The 18,212-nt window shown below is 45.8% G+C and overlaps 1 protein-coding gene across 3 annotated transcripts in view; it reads right to left on the bottom strand.

The window, feature by feature from the left end:
• The window catches only part of LOC138296317 (amine sulfotransferase-like), a 511,069-nt gene that overhangs the window by 436,695 nt on the left and 56,162 nt on the right, over positions 1 to 18,212 (bottom strand). The window contains exon 3 of one of the 3 annotated variants that reach the window (XM_069235351.1): positions 10,339 to 10,430. The exons of the other annotated variants lie outside the window; for them this stretch is intronic. The gene's annotated coding sequence lies outside the window, so the exon portion shown is untranslated. The remainder of the gene's footprint in view (positions 1 to 10,338; positions 10,431 to 18,212) is intronic. 3 annotated transcript variants of the gene reach the window in all.

Raw genomic sequence — 18,212 nt, 5'->3', positions numbered from 1 at the left:
CCTGCTCTCTACAGCCCAGCAACCCAGTGCCAGGCTGGAGAGAGCACACTGTGCATGTGTTTGGCCGTCCCAAGACACCCAGCCAAACATACATGTGTACTGAGGGGAGTGCACAGGGCACTCCCCTTGTCCAGGTCATCCCATAAGGCCCCAACTCTTTCACAACAAAAGAATAATAAACATAATTTTTATCCTTTCGTTGAGAAAAGGTTTGCAGCTTCTGCTGCTGAAGGGGGGCCCCTCCATTCTCATGCAGCCGGTATAATGCTCAGAGCGAGACTGCAGCAATAACAGATGATAGAGTGATATGATCATACGATTCCATTCATGTCACTCGCTCTTTAATAACATTAAAACTAAAAGCGGGAGAGGGTGTGGCGGGCCACTAAATTAACCGCATTTGTATTCTGCTGAATAATTCATTCAGTGCTCAAATGGAAGTGGATGGAAGGCAGAGGGTACTTTGCTGAAACTCATGGTCTACAAATCACTTCATATCTCAGCAATAACTGATTACCTCACTGAGCCATCCTGCATATTTTTGAGTCTAGCCATCAGCTCAACATCCACCATCAGAAAAATACCAAGGCACACAATGAAATCCAGTCAATATGAATTGACTTTCATTGTGTGCCTTTGTTTTTCTGATGGTCTAATCACCCCAACTGGCAATTTCTCCGCTTTGGCATTGGTATCCTAGGTGGCTGGATCCATACACCAGGACTGCACCGAATTGTAACTGTGTTTTGCATATGACAGTCCCCTAAATTAAGGACCTGATTTATAGAAAGTTAGCTCCTCCTTTGCATCAAAAATTTGACGCAAAGGTGGCGCTAACTTTTCATAAATCATACCTTAAGGCCCATATTTATACTCAGGTTGCGCTGAAATAGCATCATTTTTTTACACAATTTCAGTGCAAACTTAACTCCATATTTATACTTTGACACTATACCTGTCAAAATACTGGAGTTAACGTCATTTTCTGTATGCGTGAAACCACCTTGCGTCAATAAGATGACAGTTAGGTGTTCCCATCCAAAAACTGATCCTAGTGCCATATTTATCCACCTGTGCAAAAATGACATACGGGTGGGAGGCGGACTGAAAAAATTACGATTTGGGTCAGTCCAGGCATTAAACTGAGGCCCACACACCACTAATTATGGAAAGCACACAGAAGGAACATTGGCAACCTACAGGACAAGATGGAAGTGTTACTGCTCCAGCTCGGGAGATGACGCAGAGGACAACAACAACAGCAACCACCACTACTGCAGCAACCACCACTACGCCACCCACAAAGGCAACACACCCTCCTTGGCCTCAGGGAACAAAACCTCATTAGGACATAGCAATTCAATTGGCAAGCCATACTAATCCTGCTGCACCACATTGAGCCACAGATTACAGTCAGCCTGCAGACACCACATAATATACCACCTGTCACAAAGCTGCTAACTGTCCTGTATATGCTGGCAAGTGGCTCATTCCAGACAATGAGTGCACTGGTTGCTGGTGTATCACAGCCGTCTTTCTCGGTCTTCCTGCCGAAGGTGTTAGATGCAATCATCTCTCTTACACCCCACCACATGTGCTTCCCCAACACCCAGCAAATGCAGCAGGAGATTAAACAGGGAACTTACCAGTTTGCTGGCTTTCCGCATGTGCTTGGTGCAATAGACTGCATCCATGTGCAACTTGTCCCACCCGCAGCAAAAGAAAATTTATACAGAAACCGAAAGCATATGCATTCAATAAATATGCAGGACATAGTGGAGCACCATGGACTATTTACAAACATTCTAGCCAAGTATCCTGGTAGCGTCCATTATGCCCACATATTCAGGCACAGCAGGATCAACGAATACTTCCAGGATGGCCAATATGGCAATGGATTACTTGTGGGTAAGTCAACAAACCTAGCAGTATACACACAACACACCAACCCGGTAGGACACATAAGACATACAACACTCCAACGCTCATGGCCAAGGTAACACAGATGTGCAGGTAACAATACATATGCATCATGCTGCAGTACAGCACAATCAGTGCACAGCACAAACACATACATCCACATGTACGTAACACACCCACAACTTGACAGGCACACCACATGAAGGACAGGTGGAGCTATGTACCCTTTGCTAACAGAAGATGTCTACAAACCACTACATGTGCCCACAGCTTGGCTACGACATACACTTCACACACACATTACACCAAACAAAGGATAGCACATCAATGTCAATGGCATTCTCCATGATCATGTAACAAAAGTCACACATAGGCACAGACTCTTTAAATCATGCTGTGCAAGTCTCTGCCAGAACAAACATCCAATGCCAGACAACTGGTGCCAATGCCAACCACATCTAATCAACACATACCTGACTTACCTGTAGTGTGCTTATACATCTACCTGATGCATTGGGTCACACCCATAGGAATACCAAATTAACAGCAATCACATACCACATGCCAGATTTGTGAGAAGTGGCACCAAACCTACTGTAGTGCCACCTCATATGCACTACTTACTGACCCACAACTCCATCACGTCTGTACCGTAAACAATAAATGGCCCACCATGAGGCAGAGTCACTGTTAGACAGTGCAGATCATGGATGCTATAGTGGGATCCTGTATGAGTATTTAGGACATCACTGACCTTACATGGACTGTGCTAAGGGACACATTTGCAAAGTAGCTGAGCCCCATCCCATAGCCTGCACTGTGCATGTGCATGTGTTGACAATATAAATGCTGATTCATGTATTGGAAGATAGGAGAGACACTGGTAGTAATGTTGATCATCCAGAAACAATGGGAAACACACCCTTGGACACCTGATGGCTGGCACAAACATCAGCTGCCACCCAAGTTCACTAAGGGACACATAGAAGAGCTCCTAGTGCCATTGTCATGGCCTGCACTGTATGTACAAGTTGGTGGATGACCACTCTTTTGTGATTTGAAGCCACATTGAAAATAGGACCCCCTCCCATGCAGCAGTTTGCATGGTAGGGGCGTGCAATGTGTTTTGCCGTAGGTGTGTCACACAAGATACATAGCATGATGACGCTGACTCAGATGTAGGTGTCACCTAAAACCTGAGGCAGTGCCAACATCAAACACCAACCCACGGGTGGCATTTGCAGATTGCAATAAGGAAATAGGCTGTGATTTAACCTCATATGAATATGCCACCTATGCGTGCAGCATACTGCTGCATACACAGAAAGAGCTAATTGCCCATGAAAATAGTATATGTACAGGAAGGGTCTCTTCCTGCACAGATATATCCACCTCCACAGGGCAGCCAGCCAAGCACCCTAATGCAAGGTTGGCAGTGTTGGTGTACGGTTGCATATTAGGTGCCGGCACAAGGGACAACAAAGGGTTGCTTTGTAACATATTACACATGGTGCATTGCTGCAGAATGAAAATGATGCAGCGCTGCCAATTTTGGAGCTGTGTTGTGCACTGTGACTTACTCATTAAAATGAGCCTAAGTGTTGCACTTGATCTGTACTGACACATGTCAAAATGGCTGGGATGTTCAGGCTTTGTAGGGCGCTACCATGTTGTCACTACATCTGACTCGATTGTGTTGCGTGTTGCAAGGATGTATCATGTTCCCTGTAGTGAAGGCACAATGCTACAAAGATGCACTACACAACACATGGTACATACATACTGAGCATCAGTTAGGAATCCAAATGATATGTCCCTGGTCCTTGAGCCAGTTTCCAAGATTGTCATGTTCAACAACACAGTGCTGGTAAATGTCCGAGTCGCAAACAACTCCAACTGACAACTACCATGCTACATAACAAACCTGCTGCAAGCTTTAAAAACAATTTACATCTTTTATCCTTTGCAGCAGATCAGGGTTATGGCATACAGTCGTGGGTGATGACACCATTTACAAACCTAAACACAGCAGCAGATTGTGCCTACAATGAGGGACACCGTCAGAGACACAATGTGGTGGAAATGACATTTGGCATCCAGAAATGCAGGACATGTGCCATCCAGCACAACATGTGTGCAAATGAACATGCCAATGTCCGACTAGGTTGCTGACTTGCCTGAGGAGGAGGATGGTGCTGACGATATGGAGGGGGAACAGCACAACACAGCTACTGGGGTACGTCGGTGACAGCATATTATTGACAACTTTTACACATAAGAACCACTGAAATCACCACGTTAAATTTGTAAATAAACACTTTACATATACAACCAATCCTGCTTTGGTCTATTTTAGGAGGCTGCCCTGGTTTGTACTGGGTACCTAAGGTACTTACACCTTATACCAGGTCCAGTAATCCCTTATCAGTGAAATGTAGGCAGTGTTATCAGCTTAGGCTCTCTAGGGGTAGCTGTAGCAGGTCTGGTCTAGGAGACATGCAAAGCTCTTGCAATACCACTATAGACACAAAGTACTTCTACACAATAAAAGACAATACTCAGTGTTACCAAAAATTAAGGTACTTTATTTTGGTGACACAACCAAAAATATCTTAGAGGCAATACGCCTTCTGGAGGTAAGTATTATACACAATATATACACTAGTAACCAAAATCAGGTAAGTAAACAGTCATAGAATAGGGCAAACAGTAGAAAATAGAATAGATTGCAATAGTCCTAGGAGCAACACAAACCATATACTAAAATAGTGAAATACGAATGTCGAATTCTCCCCTAGGCAAGTATAGTGTGTAGAGGGGTGCTGGGAGTGTGAAAAAACACCAAAGGTAAGTAAAGTATCCCACCCCAGAGCCTAGAAAAGCAGGAGTAAAGTAAAGCAAGTTTCCTCTGAGCACACTACAAGTCCTGATGAAGAATTATGCAAGAAGCAAGCAAGACTGGAAGCAACCAACAATGGATTCCTGGACCTGAAGACATGTGGAGAGAGGAGACCAAGTCCAAAAGTCGAAGAAGAGTCCAGGAAGAACAGGAGCCCCTGCTCACGTGGAAGAAGGTGCAAAAGTGGATTCTCCAGTTGGAAGAAAAGTACAGAAATGCACCAAAGAAGATAGCTGCAGGTTCCTGCTTGGTGCAAGAGAAGTCCCACGTGGAGTTGTTGGCTGCAGGCTGTTTGTGTCACTGGATTCCACCAACAAGCCTTGGTTTAGGCAAGTACGCAGCTTGTGTCAAAGAGGAGGTGCCCGGACCCAGGAGGAACCTGGGGTCTCAACTCAGACTGAGGAGACAGAAGGGGCTCGCAGCCCTTCAGAGAGCCCTCAGAAGACCAGGCAGCACCCACGGGAGTCCCAGGACACGAGGACAAAGGAGTTGCAAAGTACGGTCATCGCAGAACTACACAGGAAGATCCCACCTGCCGGAGAACAACTCAGAGAGCTGTGCGTAACACGATGGAGTGCTGGGGACCTGGGCTACACTGTGCATGAAGAACTTTTGGAACAAGTGCACAGAAGCCCAAGGAACTGCAGAAGACGCGGTGCATAGGGGTACTGTAGATGCACGGAGAGGCAAGCTCTTACATCCACCAAATTTGGACAGCTGGACCTTTGGACACTCAGGGTCACTTCGGTCCACCACCTGTGTTCCAGAGATCACATTCGTTGACAGATGAGGAGTCCCAGAGTACCGGTTGTTGTGGTAGAGAGGTGCCTGCTGAAGCACGGAAGTGACTCCATCATTCCACGGGAGATTCCTTCAGTTCTTCTGGTGCAGGGTGAAGACAGGCAGTTCTCAGAGCGTGCACACCTTGGAAAATGTTGCAATTGCTGGCTGGAGCTGAAGTTGCAGGTCACAGGAGTATTCCTGGATATTTTGTTGCAGCTACAGCAGTTTCTGGAGCAGTCTGCGGTTGATCCGACGGTCAGAAGCTGAATCAGAGGATGCAGAAGAGTCCTAGAGGAATCTTGCAAACCGAATCTGAGGAAGCACCCAGAGGAGAGACCCTAAATAGCTCTGAGAGGGGGATTGGCTACCTACACAGGTATGCATCGATCAGGAGGGGTTTCTGATGTCACCTGCTGTCACTGGCCACTCAGATGCTCCCAGAAGGTCCCCACCACATTGGAATTCAAGATGGCTAAGGAGCAGCTCTGGGCACCTCTGGAGCAGCTCTGGGCACCATCCCTGGGGTGGTGATGGACAGGGGAGTGGTCACTCCCCTGTCCAGTTTTGTGCCAGAGCAGGGACTGTGGGTCCCTGAACCGGTGTAGACAGGAATATGCAAGCAGGGCACCGTTTGTGCTCTTCAAAGCATTTCCAGAGGCTGTAACACCTATGTCCAATGGGAAAGGGTATAACACCCCTCTCCTAAAGGAAATGCATTGTTCTGTTTTCCTGAGATCGAGCTGCTCAACCCCTAGGCAGGCAGAAACCTGTCTGTGAGGTGGCAGCAGCTGGTGCTGCAGTAGAAACCTCTGAGAGCAGGTTTGGCAGTACTGTGGTTCCATGGTGGAGCCTCCAGGGTGCATGGTATTGGCCCCCAATACCAGATTAGGATTGGGAGTTCAATTTCACAATCTTAGACACCTCAAATGGCCATATTCGGAGTTACCATTGTGGAGATACCTATATGTATTAACATATATGTAATGCACGCTTATAATGGTGTCCCCGAACCCATGAAGTCCAGGGGCACCTTTGCTAGTTCAAGGGTGCCTTTACACAGTAACTTTGCAGCTAGCCTTCAGTAAATGATGGTTAGACATATAGGTGACTTATAAGTTAACTGGTGCAGTGAAAATGGCTGTGAAATAGTGTGTGCACTATTTCACTCAGGCTGCAGTGGCAGTCCTGAAGAACGGCTTGTATGAGTTCCTTATGGGTGGCAAAAGAAATGCTGCAGCCCATAAGTATCTCCTGGAACCCCTATGCCCTGGGTACCTAGGTACCATATACTAGGAGCTTATACAGGGGGATTCCAGTGTGCCAATGAGAATTGGAATATCGAGTCACTAAACTATTGTGACAAATTTGGTACAAAAGCGTCTGGTTAGCAGAACTCCAGTGACACAGTTAAGCATACTGATAACACACATAGGCCACAAACTATGAGCACTGGGGTCCTGACTAGCAGGATCTCAGTGAGTCAGTAAAAACACACCGACAAACAGGCCAAAAATTAGGGTAACCATGCTAGAAAGAGGCTTTCTCACATCAATTCATTCTCCACTACATATACCATAGAAATGTCAGTCTAACCTATGTAACAGTTACTAATGTAACAAGTGATGTTGGGACATTGTATGTGATGTTTTAAATTGTACTGCCATCACACACATCACTTGCAGCCTTATCACTATTATGTGACAACTGAAGGACACAATCCATGGACCACAACATATTTTGTACATTCAAGTTGCCAACTTGCTAATCAATAGCTCATCATCTCACCCAACTACATCCTGTCCCAATAGGATGTATGCAAGGGGTCCACACCTGAGGTTGGGGATGTCCAAAAATGGAAATTAAGTCATGTTGGAAATGAAGACTGGCACAACTTAGTGTGAGAGTTGTAATGGCTACATGAAACATGTGTGACGAGGGAGGGGGCATCATTTGTAACTATAGTCATCATTTGCCCAGGGATATTAACCAATGGAAGAAGTTGAGCCTGCACTATCTATCCATGGTAATCGGTCCTGCCACTGCCATGGGGCACAACCTTGACACAAGGTAAACATGACCTCACTCATTGCACGGAAACGTCAGTGGTATGCACATTAGTATGGATGAGAACATATGCAGCTAGGGCTGCAGATCCACCATACAAAAACAACTTCCATTGGAAAATGCAATGAGTGAAATCCAAAATTTTTTATCAGACCATATTCTGGGTGGAATGTAGGCAGAGTGTGTCTGTTAGACCTGACAGCCTTAGGGTTGTCACCCCTAACTTTGTGCCTACCTCCCTCCACTTTTTTGCTGGTTTTAAGACTCTGCACACTTTACCACTGCTAACCAGGGCTAAAGTGCATATGCTCTCTCCATTTAAATATGATAACATTAGATCATTCTCAATTGGATTATTTAATTTACTTATAAATCCCTAGTAAAGTGCACTATCTGTGCCCAGGGCCTGTAGATTAAATGCTACTAGCTGGCCTGCAGCACTGATTGTGCCACCCACTTAAGTAGCTCCTTAACCTTGTCTCAGGCCTGCCAATGCAAGGCCTGTGTGTGCAGTTTCACTGCCAATTCGACTTGGCATTTAAAAGTACTTGCCAAGCATAAAACTCCCCTTTTTCCACATATAAGTCACCCCTAAGGTATGCCCTAGGTAACCCATAGGGCAGAGTGCTGTGCAGGCAAAAAGCAGGACATGTACCTGTGTGGTTTACATGTTCTGGTAGTGTAAAACTCCTAAATTCGTTTTTACACTGCTGTGAGGCTTGCTCCCTTCATAGGCTAACATTGTGGCTAAACTCATATATTGTTTGAGTGGTAGCTGCTGATCTGAAAGGAATAGGAAGGTCATATTTAGTATGGCCAGAATGGTGATACAAAATCCTGCTGACTGGTGAAGTTGGATTTAATATTACTATTTCAGAAATTCCACTTTTAGAAAGTGAGCATTTCTCTGCACTTAAATCCTTCTGTGTCTTACAATCCATGTTTGGCTGGGTTTAGGTGACAGCTCCCTTGTGCATTCACCCAGACACATCCCAAACACAGGATACTCGGCCTCACTCGCATACATCTGCATTTTGAATGGGTCTTCCTGGCCTGGGACAGTGGAGGGCCTGACAAATGTCAAAGGACAGCAGCCTGCCCTCACAGAAAAGACTGCCACACCCCCTACTGGGACCCTGGCAGACAGGATTGAACTGAAAGGGGACCTTGTGCACTTCTAACCCACTCCTTGAAGTCTCCCCCACTTCAAAGGCACATTTGGGTATTTAAACAGGGCCTCTTCCCCTCCCAACTCAGACACTTCTGAGGTAGACACTCTACCTGACAAGACACTTTCTGGAGAAGAGAACCAGAACCTGCATCCTGCAAAGGCGAACTGCCTGGCTGCCCAAAGGACTCACCTGACTGCTTTCTGCTGACTGCTTTCTGTGAAGGACTGCTCCCTTGCTGTTGCCCTGCTGCTGTGCTGCTGTCTGGCTGGGGTGAGAAGTGCTCTCCAAGGGCTTGGATAGAGCTTGCCTCCAGTTCTCTGAAGTCTCAGGACCAAAAAGACTTTGGCCGACATGTACGAAGGCTTTTTTACGTCGCAAACAGCGAATCTTGCTGTTTGTGACATGCAAAATGCACTTCCTCATGTACAAACCCATTTTTGCGATTCGGTAAACTTTTTACTGAATCGCAAAAAGGGATTGCGACTCGCAATTAGGAAGGGGTGTTCCCTTCCTAACTGCGACTCGCAGTCCCATGTATGATTGTTTTGTGACCGCAAATGCGGTCACAAAACAATCGCAGTTAGCACCAGTGTCACACTAGTGCTAACCGATCCGCAAACGGGAAGGGGTCCAATGGGACCCCTTCCCCTTTGTGAATGTCAGTGAAAATTCTCTGAAAAAATTAAACTAAAACGTTTCATTTTTTTAATTTGAAATGCATCTTGTTTTCCTTTAAGGAAAACGTATTTCATTTAAAAAAAAAAAAAAAAGCTGCTTTATTTAAAAGCAGTCCCTGTGAGGGCCGCCATTCCCAAGGGGGTTGCAAATTGCGACCTACTTCGTGAGTAATCATGAGGTGGGCATTTGCGACCCCCTTGCGAATCGCTAATAGTGTCCTTGACACTATCCAACATTCGGTTTTGCGACTCTCAAATTGTGAGTTGCTCTGAGTCGCAATTTGCGACTCGCAAAACCAAACATTGGTACATGTGTCCCTTCATCTCTACAAGAAGGACTCCTTGTGCTGTGAAAATCGATGCACAGCCTGCCAGAAACGACGTACAGTCTGCACCGCGGTGAAACATTCACCGCACGCCGAACCGGAACGACACAGCCCGAGTTTGCAATGAAAAGATCAACGTAGCGCCAGCGTAGCGACTGGAAATTCGACGCACGGCTCACTGGATCGACGCACTGCCGAGCCGGAACGACACAGCCCGACTTCCAGAGAGGAACTGACGTAGCACCTGCCATGCAGTAGAAATTTCCTCACAACGCCCACTGAATCGATGCAGCCCCTGTGACTTCGTCCTGTCAGCATTGTAAATCCACAATACACAATACACAATCAAATTTCAGAACTATTGCGTTGTACTGAATGCCAAATATATGTGGGCACACTGTTGTCACACTTGTATATATATGCACGACGTGCAACAATTTGCATGCTGTTGACTCCATAACACACACATTGGTGTAACTGACCAACCACACCCTTACCTCATTGTTGTATGGACTACAACATGTTGCCAGACCCTATATGACACTTTGCAGCACAGCCCATGTCATATGTATGGTGAATCAAGGTCCATCTAAAGACAATGCAAAAAAACACGCAATCCGGAAATGAGCCAAAAAATATGATGTAAATGCATCTGAAACATCCGCAAATGCAAAGAAAGTGACACATGGGCCCTTTGCGTGAATTCTACGTTCACACTCCTCTTAATGCAGCTTTCTCTGAAATCCACGCATAACCGTCATGCGTCAATATAAACGACGCACGTTATGCATCTAAAAATAACTATGCAAATGTCAAATGTGTCAAATTAAAACACGCATAACTGAAAAAACTTAGTTTTTGTCCAGTTTTGTATTTGTATTGTGGGGTGTCTGTCCAGGGTTGTTAGTTATTTGGTATTGTTGGGATAAGTTAGTGGGGTTAAATTTCCTTTTGTTTATTTTTCATACTTATTGGGGTCAACTCTGACCATCAGTCGACATGTCTGGAAAGGGGAGGATGACCATAATGTCAGCAGATGAGCTTGGTGATTTTGTATGGCTGGTATCACACTACCTGCCAATGATACTTGACATGGGTGGCCGGGTGATCCTTGGCTACCAGACTGAGGCCAGGCGGCTGCGGTGAGGCAAGGTGCTCCACCACCTGAAGTACATTTACAAAACCGGCAGGAATCAGCATGAGCTGAAGCATAGCTGTGCAGATCTGGTGGCCAGGGAGCAGGATCTGATCGATCACCTGTGGATCTAGATCGACCGAACTGTTGGTGAGTCTCCCATTGGCATACTATTGACTGTTCACTGCTCTTAAATGACAGTAGCAGATGAGTTGGGGAGCTGCATACAATGCTTGTGGACAGGTTGTATACAACCAGTATGAAGGGTGTCTGCCCCAATTCAGGCCTGGAGTTCACATGTCCAACAATGATACCAATGCAGGTCAGATGTTTGATGAGCCCTGCACAACCATCATGAAGGCACACATTTCAGAGCGCATAGCGCCACCTGTGCTCCGGCATAGTTTCATGTATAAAGTGCCAGGGCACCGCCAGCCTACCATATTTTCCCTGGATTGTGTCAACAAAGTGGCGCAATGCATGCATAGCACAACTTTGTCAATATTTTACGCACATGACCCCTACCCCAGCTATTATGTTAGCAAAGGGGGTTTACCCGTCTTAGGGGGCAATGAATATGGGACATTTGATACCATTAGACTACATTGCACATCAGTCATGAATTAATTAATGCATGATCATTGCAAACTTTCAGTTGAGCCACATTTCTATCACAAAGCGCTACGAGGTGCTTTGCAGGACAGACTTGAGTTCCTGAGTTATAAGTCTTGCAAAGCGCCAGTGTAGTGTCATGTTTTTACTACACAACTCCCCCTTATACCATTTTGTGCCATTTTGTATAGACGGCCCACACATGGTGTTGTCAGAGTTGTGCTAAGGGGCACACATCATGTGGGGCAGCACTAGGGCCGGAATTATGAGAGGGTAGCACCACCCGTGCATCATGGTGTGACACATTAGCAGCACAAAATTAACATCAAACACAATATTTGGAAATTAGCGTTGCATATGCATTTGAAAATGACGCAAAGGCGGCGCTCACTTTTCATAACTCAAGTCCCAGGTGCTGCACCACTGTTGTCCTATTGATCCCTTTGTGTCATTGGGCAAGACCATGTAAGGGAGATTGAACATGAATTGGGAAGAGACTACTGGCAGTTCCATGTTCCAGTTCATGTTCTGTCACAGACTGCTTCTACCGCTCCCATACCACACACATGTGCAGAGTCTGTTCCACTGGCCTACAACTCCTCACTGACAGTATAAGGCTGCACTGCATCAGCTCCATCTCTGCCACATCACTCACTAACCTGCAACTCCAGATGCATCCTCTGACCACAGAGCAAGTGTGTCTGTGTTGAACGCTATGTCTATGCTCATGTACTTCTCCCTCACTGGATTGACAATAGTGTACAATGGCAACAATGGCAGCCCAACCACTATTTGCAATACATGCATGTCACAATGCAGTCAATGAACAGGTAGACAAAGCAACTGCACATGAGTCCACAACCATAGCAATTCCTTAAAAGTGTCTGTCTTGTCATAGCACACACATGTAACTTTGTTCATTGCAGAGTGTGTAATGTAAATTCCCAACACCTTGCAATACCCACACAACCCCAGGGTAGTAGCATGTCTGTGAGCTATGATGATGACATAGTTGTTACTTAAATCTGTTGTAGGTAGAAATGTCATGGGTGTAACAATGGTCCTGCCACTGCTACAACCATAGCATGGCCCTCAGATAGAAAATACATGATCAAACAGTCCCATTTGGCAATGGAGGTGTCGTGCCCACAGACAGCTGCATGACAATGCCACATATGAATGTTGCAGAGTGTAGCACTACAGGAGTCTCAGTGCTAGTGTTCATATGTGTGGCTCTAACTCACCTTAGTGTCTGTGTCATTGTGTGATCGTAGTGGTGTGTCTGTTGCACTTATTTCCACTAGGATGACTAGCTCACTCCTCTCAACTAGTTCACACTGAGATTTGTTGTCCACTCGCAGTGACTATGATTTGACACTAAGCATGGTTCACCATTTATGTCTTACAGGTGGACCAGCCACCTACACGATTGGTAAAGTGGCGCATTTCGAAGACCCAGATGTATCTAGTAAGTGTAATAATGTGTGTCCTGTGAAGTAATCCAGGATTTGGTGTGAGTGAGTCATGTGTGTTGAATTCAATGCCAGATGTGATAAGCTGTCCAATGATCAGATATCAACGTAGGCTGGATGGTGACATCATGACCCATTTTAAGGATCCCCAAGCACCACCAGAGAGTCATGTCTTGTGAGGCTCATGGTGCACAATGGGCAGCATTGTCTATACAAGGTGGTGACAAGCCACATGTAGGGCCATATGTAACAAAGAATGACAGAGTGCAACCCTGCGAGAAAATTGGCAGTGAAACACTCCATCTTTCTCACAACACAGGGATGTACCATATTCATCCTAATTTGGTGCATCCCTGTATTGTCATGAAGGTGGAGGACTGGGCTGGAAATTGTCCCCCAGCATGGCACTCCGTCTTTGGCACTCCATGTATGTTTCACTTTTGCGGAAAGTAATTGGCTTTCATGCAGGTCAAGGCCATATGTGTGCTGTCATGGTAGTCGGTGTGAAAGGAATAGTAATGGCAGATCCAGTATTGTTGGGTGTCTTCACCTGGACACATGAATGTAAATGTGATTGACCAATGGATACAGTTGGCAGCCCTCCTAACATATGGTCCACTCCTTGACTCCATGTATGAGTGGGCAGGCCTTGGTGGATGACCAGGACAGCTGAGATGATGTATAGCATGGCCATCCCCCCTTAGGCTCAGGAGAGAGGAATACCAAACTTGTAGGTAGATGTGATGTTCACAGTGTAGGTGACAGTCATGTGTATCAGGCTTGCATTTGTACCTATCAGCTCTGACCCGTTATGGTCACCAACAGCATCCATGCTCCCAATGACATGTCCAAGTTACTGATGATATATGGTTGGAAATAGACACAGATGATGAGGAAGTTTGGGCCTGATCTATGTAAAGTTAGTGCCGCCTTTGCATCATTTTTATGCAAACGCGGTGCACACTTCCAAAATTTTGGTTCATTTTATAGGTTTGTGTTGCTTTAGCATCAAAAATATGATGCAAAGGCAGCGTTGATGTTACATTTATCAGATCCATTATCTTTTCTGGCGTGTGAGTTGGAGTGCATGTGTAATTACCTGTAGAGAGTGTAAACTGCTAATCTGTACAGACACTGATGGTTGCTTGTCTCCATTTTACAGCTGCCAACATGACCAATGATGAGCAGTGTGCTTATCAGAAGAGGGCAGTGGAGTCTGGGTTCAGATGCATGGCTCACAGCTTCCGTTCAGAGAAAAAAATAGGGGAATGGTAGGCATTCCTGCAAGGGGCCCTGTACTACCTAAGAAGGTTCAGCAGACTCCAAGCTCTTCAGCAGTGCAGGGGGGCACAGTTGGCACCACACCAACAACATCAGCTGCAACAGTAACCACAACAGCGCAACAGCCCACACCACCTGTTGAGATTGTGACACAGTTGCTGCAAGATCTCCATAGGGATGTGTCCCTTGTACTAAAACGTTTGGAAAGCTTGGAGAAAGAGGTTGTCGCTAATAATAATATGTTAAAATACATTAAAAAAACTAAAGAAGGCAAAACTTTTACTCTGAAGTGATCTGCCACCTCCAAGTTCTGTCCCCTCCCTTATGATGTTATAATCTATTTTATTGTGGGTTTTAGGGGGTTAGTGTTAGGTTAGTGTAGTTATGTAGATTAGAAAGGATAAGTGTATTTGGGCGGTGTTTTTTTAACTTATTATGTGTTAATTATTGGGTGGGTGGGGGCTCTTGCTGGGGATCTATGTGTTTTCTTTAAAAAAAAGAAAAAACAAAAAAATACAAAACAAAATACAAAAATATATCTATTTGTTTAGTATTAGTTAGTATATGTGTAGTATTAGTATATGTTGTCCTGCATGTGTCTTGTAACTTAAGGGGGGTAGGAGGCCAATGTATAGAGCGTGGTGTTCAATGTGTAAGTTAAGTGTAGCATAGGGTACAAAGCTGTAGTTGTTGGATAAGTATAGTTAGAATAGGTTAGGTTAGGATATATATATTTTTTTGGGTTAGTTGAAATTGTAATAAACATGTTTGCATACTCCTATACATTTTGTGTTATATGCTTGTGTCTCAGGGTCTTCCCATGAGTGCACAGTGCAAATTGCGTGTTAGCCTAGGGATTCTGTCCTGCCTCCAAATACATCTCTTGACATGTGCATCATCTATTGACAACTGAGCTGTCACATTGGCAGCAACAACAGGTCTGCTTGTCCATGCATCTGTCAACCAGTGTATCCACCACTCAAGATGACTATGTTTACTTTGCATTGGACAGGTAGGTGTGGTACTTCATCTGTCAGTGTTGGGGTCCTGTTTAGGAATGTCGGGAACTACGGCACATCTGACAACAGCCTACATTGGAACTCTACCCTTCTTAACTGACCATCAATCCCAAATGAGGTTACATATCTCTGTATCAAACCAATGTCTTCTACTAGTACTCCCAGCTGACGATATTGCCCTAGAACTGTTTCACAGTCATTCCTGCCGTATATGGTGAGTAAAGCATACATGTGTTCTTCATTTGTGAAATACTCAGTGAATTGCTTGTAGGGGATCAGACCAACATAAACATTTGTCATGTCAGGCACCTTGTATGTAGCTGTGTGCCCCCACCGTCCTGCACTCTTGTACTGATATTCTGTGACGAATGCCATGAATACACACATCACAATTACTAAGCGTAGTAGATGGATCACAATACACGAAGACATGCTGAGTGTGTAGAAGGTGTTTATTTACAAGTGTTGTAGTGCAATACTTACAATGTCCAGGTCAGTGACCCCATTTGTGAAATCCATACAATTGTGACACAATACAAGTCTGGGGTTGTGGGACGTCTCATGGGACATGCTTGGGTGAAATGTCAGAAAGTGTGGAGGAACAACAATTGCCAATTGGTAACTGAGAGTAATTGTCATTCCTTAGCAGACAGGTCAACAATGTGTGGATGAATAGTACACATATCAAACTGTGCTAACACTGGCATGATCTCAAGCACAGGACAAAGGATAACACTGCCAAATGTGGCATGGGGTGGTGCTGCCGGGAACTCTTACGAGTGAATTGGATCTGTTCCACATCTTCATCTTCTGATGTGTGTGGTGTCTCCTCTTTCCTTGATGGTGGTGTTGGGGAGGCAGAGGGGGCCACACACACTTCAGCGGTTGAAGATGTGGAATCTCTGAGGGAGCCACTTCCCAGTGCTTGGAGTCCATCTTGTTCTTAATCACGCTGCTGCCAGTTTGGGAGGTCAGTTGTTGTGGCCTCTCCCTCACGGCAGCAGCTATATCCCTCAGACACTGCTGGACTCCATGCAGTGGGGAGTGTGTGTCTTGTTTGGCTGCTGTATATTCATTGGCTGTAATGAGGCACGTGCACATTCTCTCTAGGCTGGCTGCGACAGTCTCCATCCCCACCCACACCTGATTGGCCAGCTCTTGCTGGACTCCCACCACTGTCCTCTCAAAGCTGGTCCCTGGGTCCTTGGAGTTCTCAGCAGTGTCAGTGCTGGCAGGTTGTACTATTGGGGTATTGGGTGGAGCATCTGGGATGGCTGCAACATTATTTGTCCTCCTTGCAAGTGGAGGTGGTGTCTGGAGGGATACCAGGACTTCTTGGAACGTCTCTTGGCTGATGGTTGTCAGCTGGTCATCCAGGTCATCGGGGTACTCCAGGACAGACAGATCAGCAGGAAAGCCATCATCCTCTGCAATGAGATGGTGTAAAATCAAGCTATCAATGTTGTGGTAGTTGGCATGTCATCAATAACTTGCTATTGGAGGCTCATTGTCATCTTACTTCCCAAACAATGTTCGTGTACATCATGGTTGCAGTCTATCAGCCCTATGCCCCACTTGAGTGTCACATGAGGGGAAGCTCTGGTGGCACAATTGCTTGCGTCATGTCTAATAGGTGTGAAGTAAATCCTTTTGGTGGCTCAACACCATCTTGTTCTCGTGGGCCCTTCATATGCATCCATTTGCATGGTATGGGCTTTGCAATGATTGTTGCAATGGTCAAGCCACAGCAACACACATTTCAATATGCCCCTATCCCAGTCTTACATGTTTCACATACACCCGGCCAGTACTGAAACCTTACACCACCCCAGGGATGGCATTGCCGACACTATGCTGTTGTTTCCTTTGATTGCTCCTCATGTTGATGTACGTATATGTGTGCTACTTTGCACAGCACACATGGACCTAGCAGATTTTCATTTCAGTTTCAGTCTGTGCTGGAAGGTGCCCCTTCCTACACAACTATGATCTCCCCCTCAATACAGCCATCCTTGCACTATGATGCAAGAGATGCACCATTGTGGCAGTGTAGCTAAACTGACACAGGCACAGGGGTGGACCCAGGGATTACCAGCATGGGTATCATTTGATGCTGTGTGCATCATTTTCTACGTGACAGTGCCTGATGGTAAAATAATGAATGGACATAGCCAGTTGACTAAAGTTGAACGTAGGTCAGGGCCTCAAGCTAGTTGGATGGTGATTTTGCAGGTAGTCATACTGGTGCATACATGGGCCCTCATTACAAGTTGGGTAGCCCTATGACCACCTGACTGCCATTGTCTGTGTGACCACCCCCAAAAGCGCAGGTGGTAATGGCACATGTTGTCCATGAGGAATGCTCCAAGTGCCAATGGCCTGGCACTGGCAGGTTGCCAGCAGCTTACAGACTGGCAATACCACCTGTCTTGTGACACCAGACCAGTATTACGATCAGCGCTACCCTTCAGGTATGTTTCTGCATTCCCACCAGCCTTTGCATTGTGTCGAAACCCCCAAGCAAAGGTTGGCGGTGATGTGGTTTGGTGTGCCCCTGGGTGCACCGGGACAGCCCATGCACCTGGCATGGACAGTGCAGGGGGCCCCATTCCCAGCCCCTTTGCGCTTTTCACTGCCTGATTTGCAGGGCTAAGAGCAGCATGTCCTGTCACACCCAATGCACCCCAAGACTGGCACTGACTCTATTTGATCCATCAACAATGAACACAGAGCTACCATGAGCAGACAGATTTCTACCCACCATCCCAACGTGTAACTCATACTGCCAACAGCAAAGGGTTCACTGCATTGGCAGTCTTACCAACACCAGACTTGTCCATGCACCATCCCTC

Source organism: Pleurodeles waltl, chromosome 5, assembly GCF_031143425.1.
Source record: "Pleurodeles waltl isolate 20211129_DDA chromosome 5, aPleWal1.hap1.20221129, whole genome shotgun sequence".
Lineage (NCBI taxonomy): Eukaryota > Metazoa > Chordata > Amphibia > Caudata > Salamandridae > Pleurodeles > Pleurodeles waltl.
The sequence above is the reverse complement of the archived record's forward strand: the minus strand, read 5'-3'. Positions and strand labels throughout refer to the sequence as shown.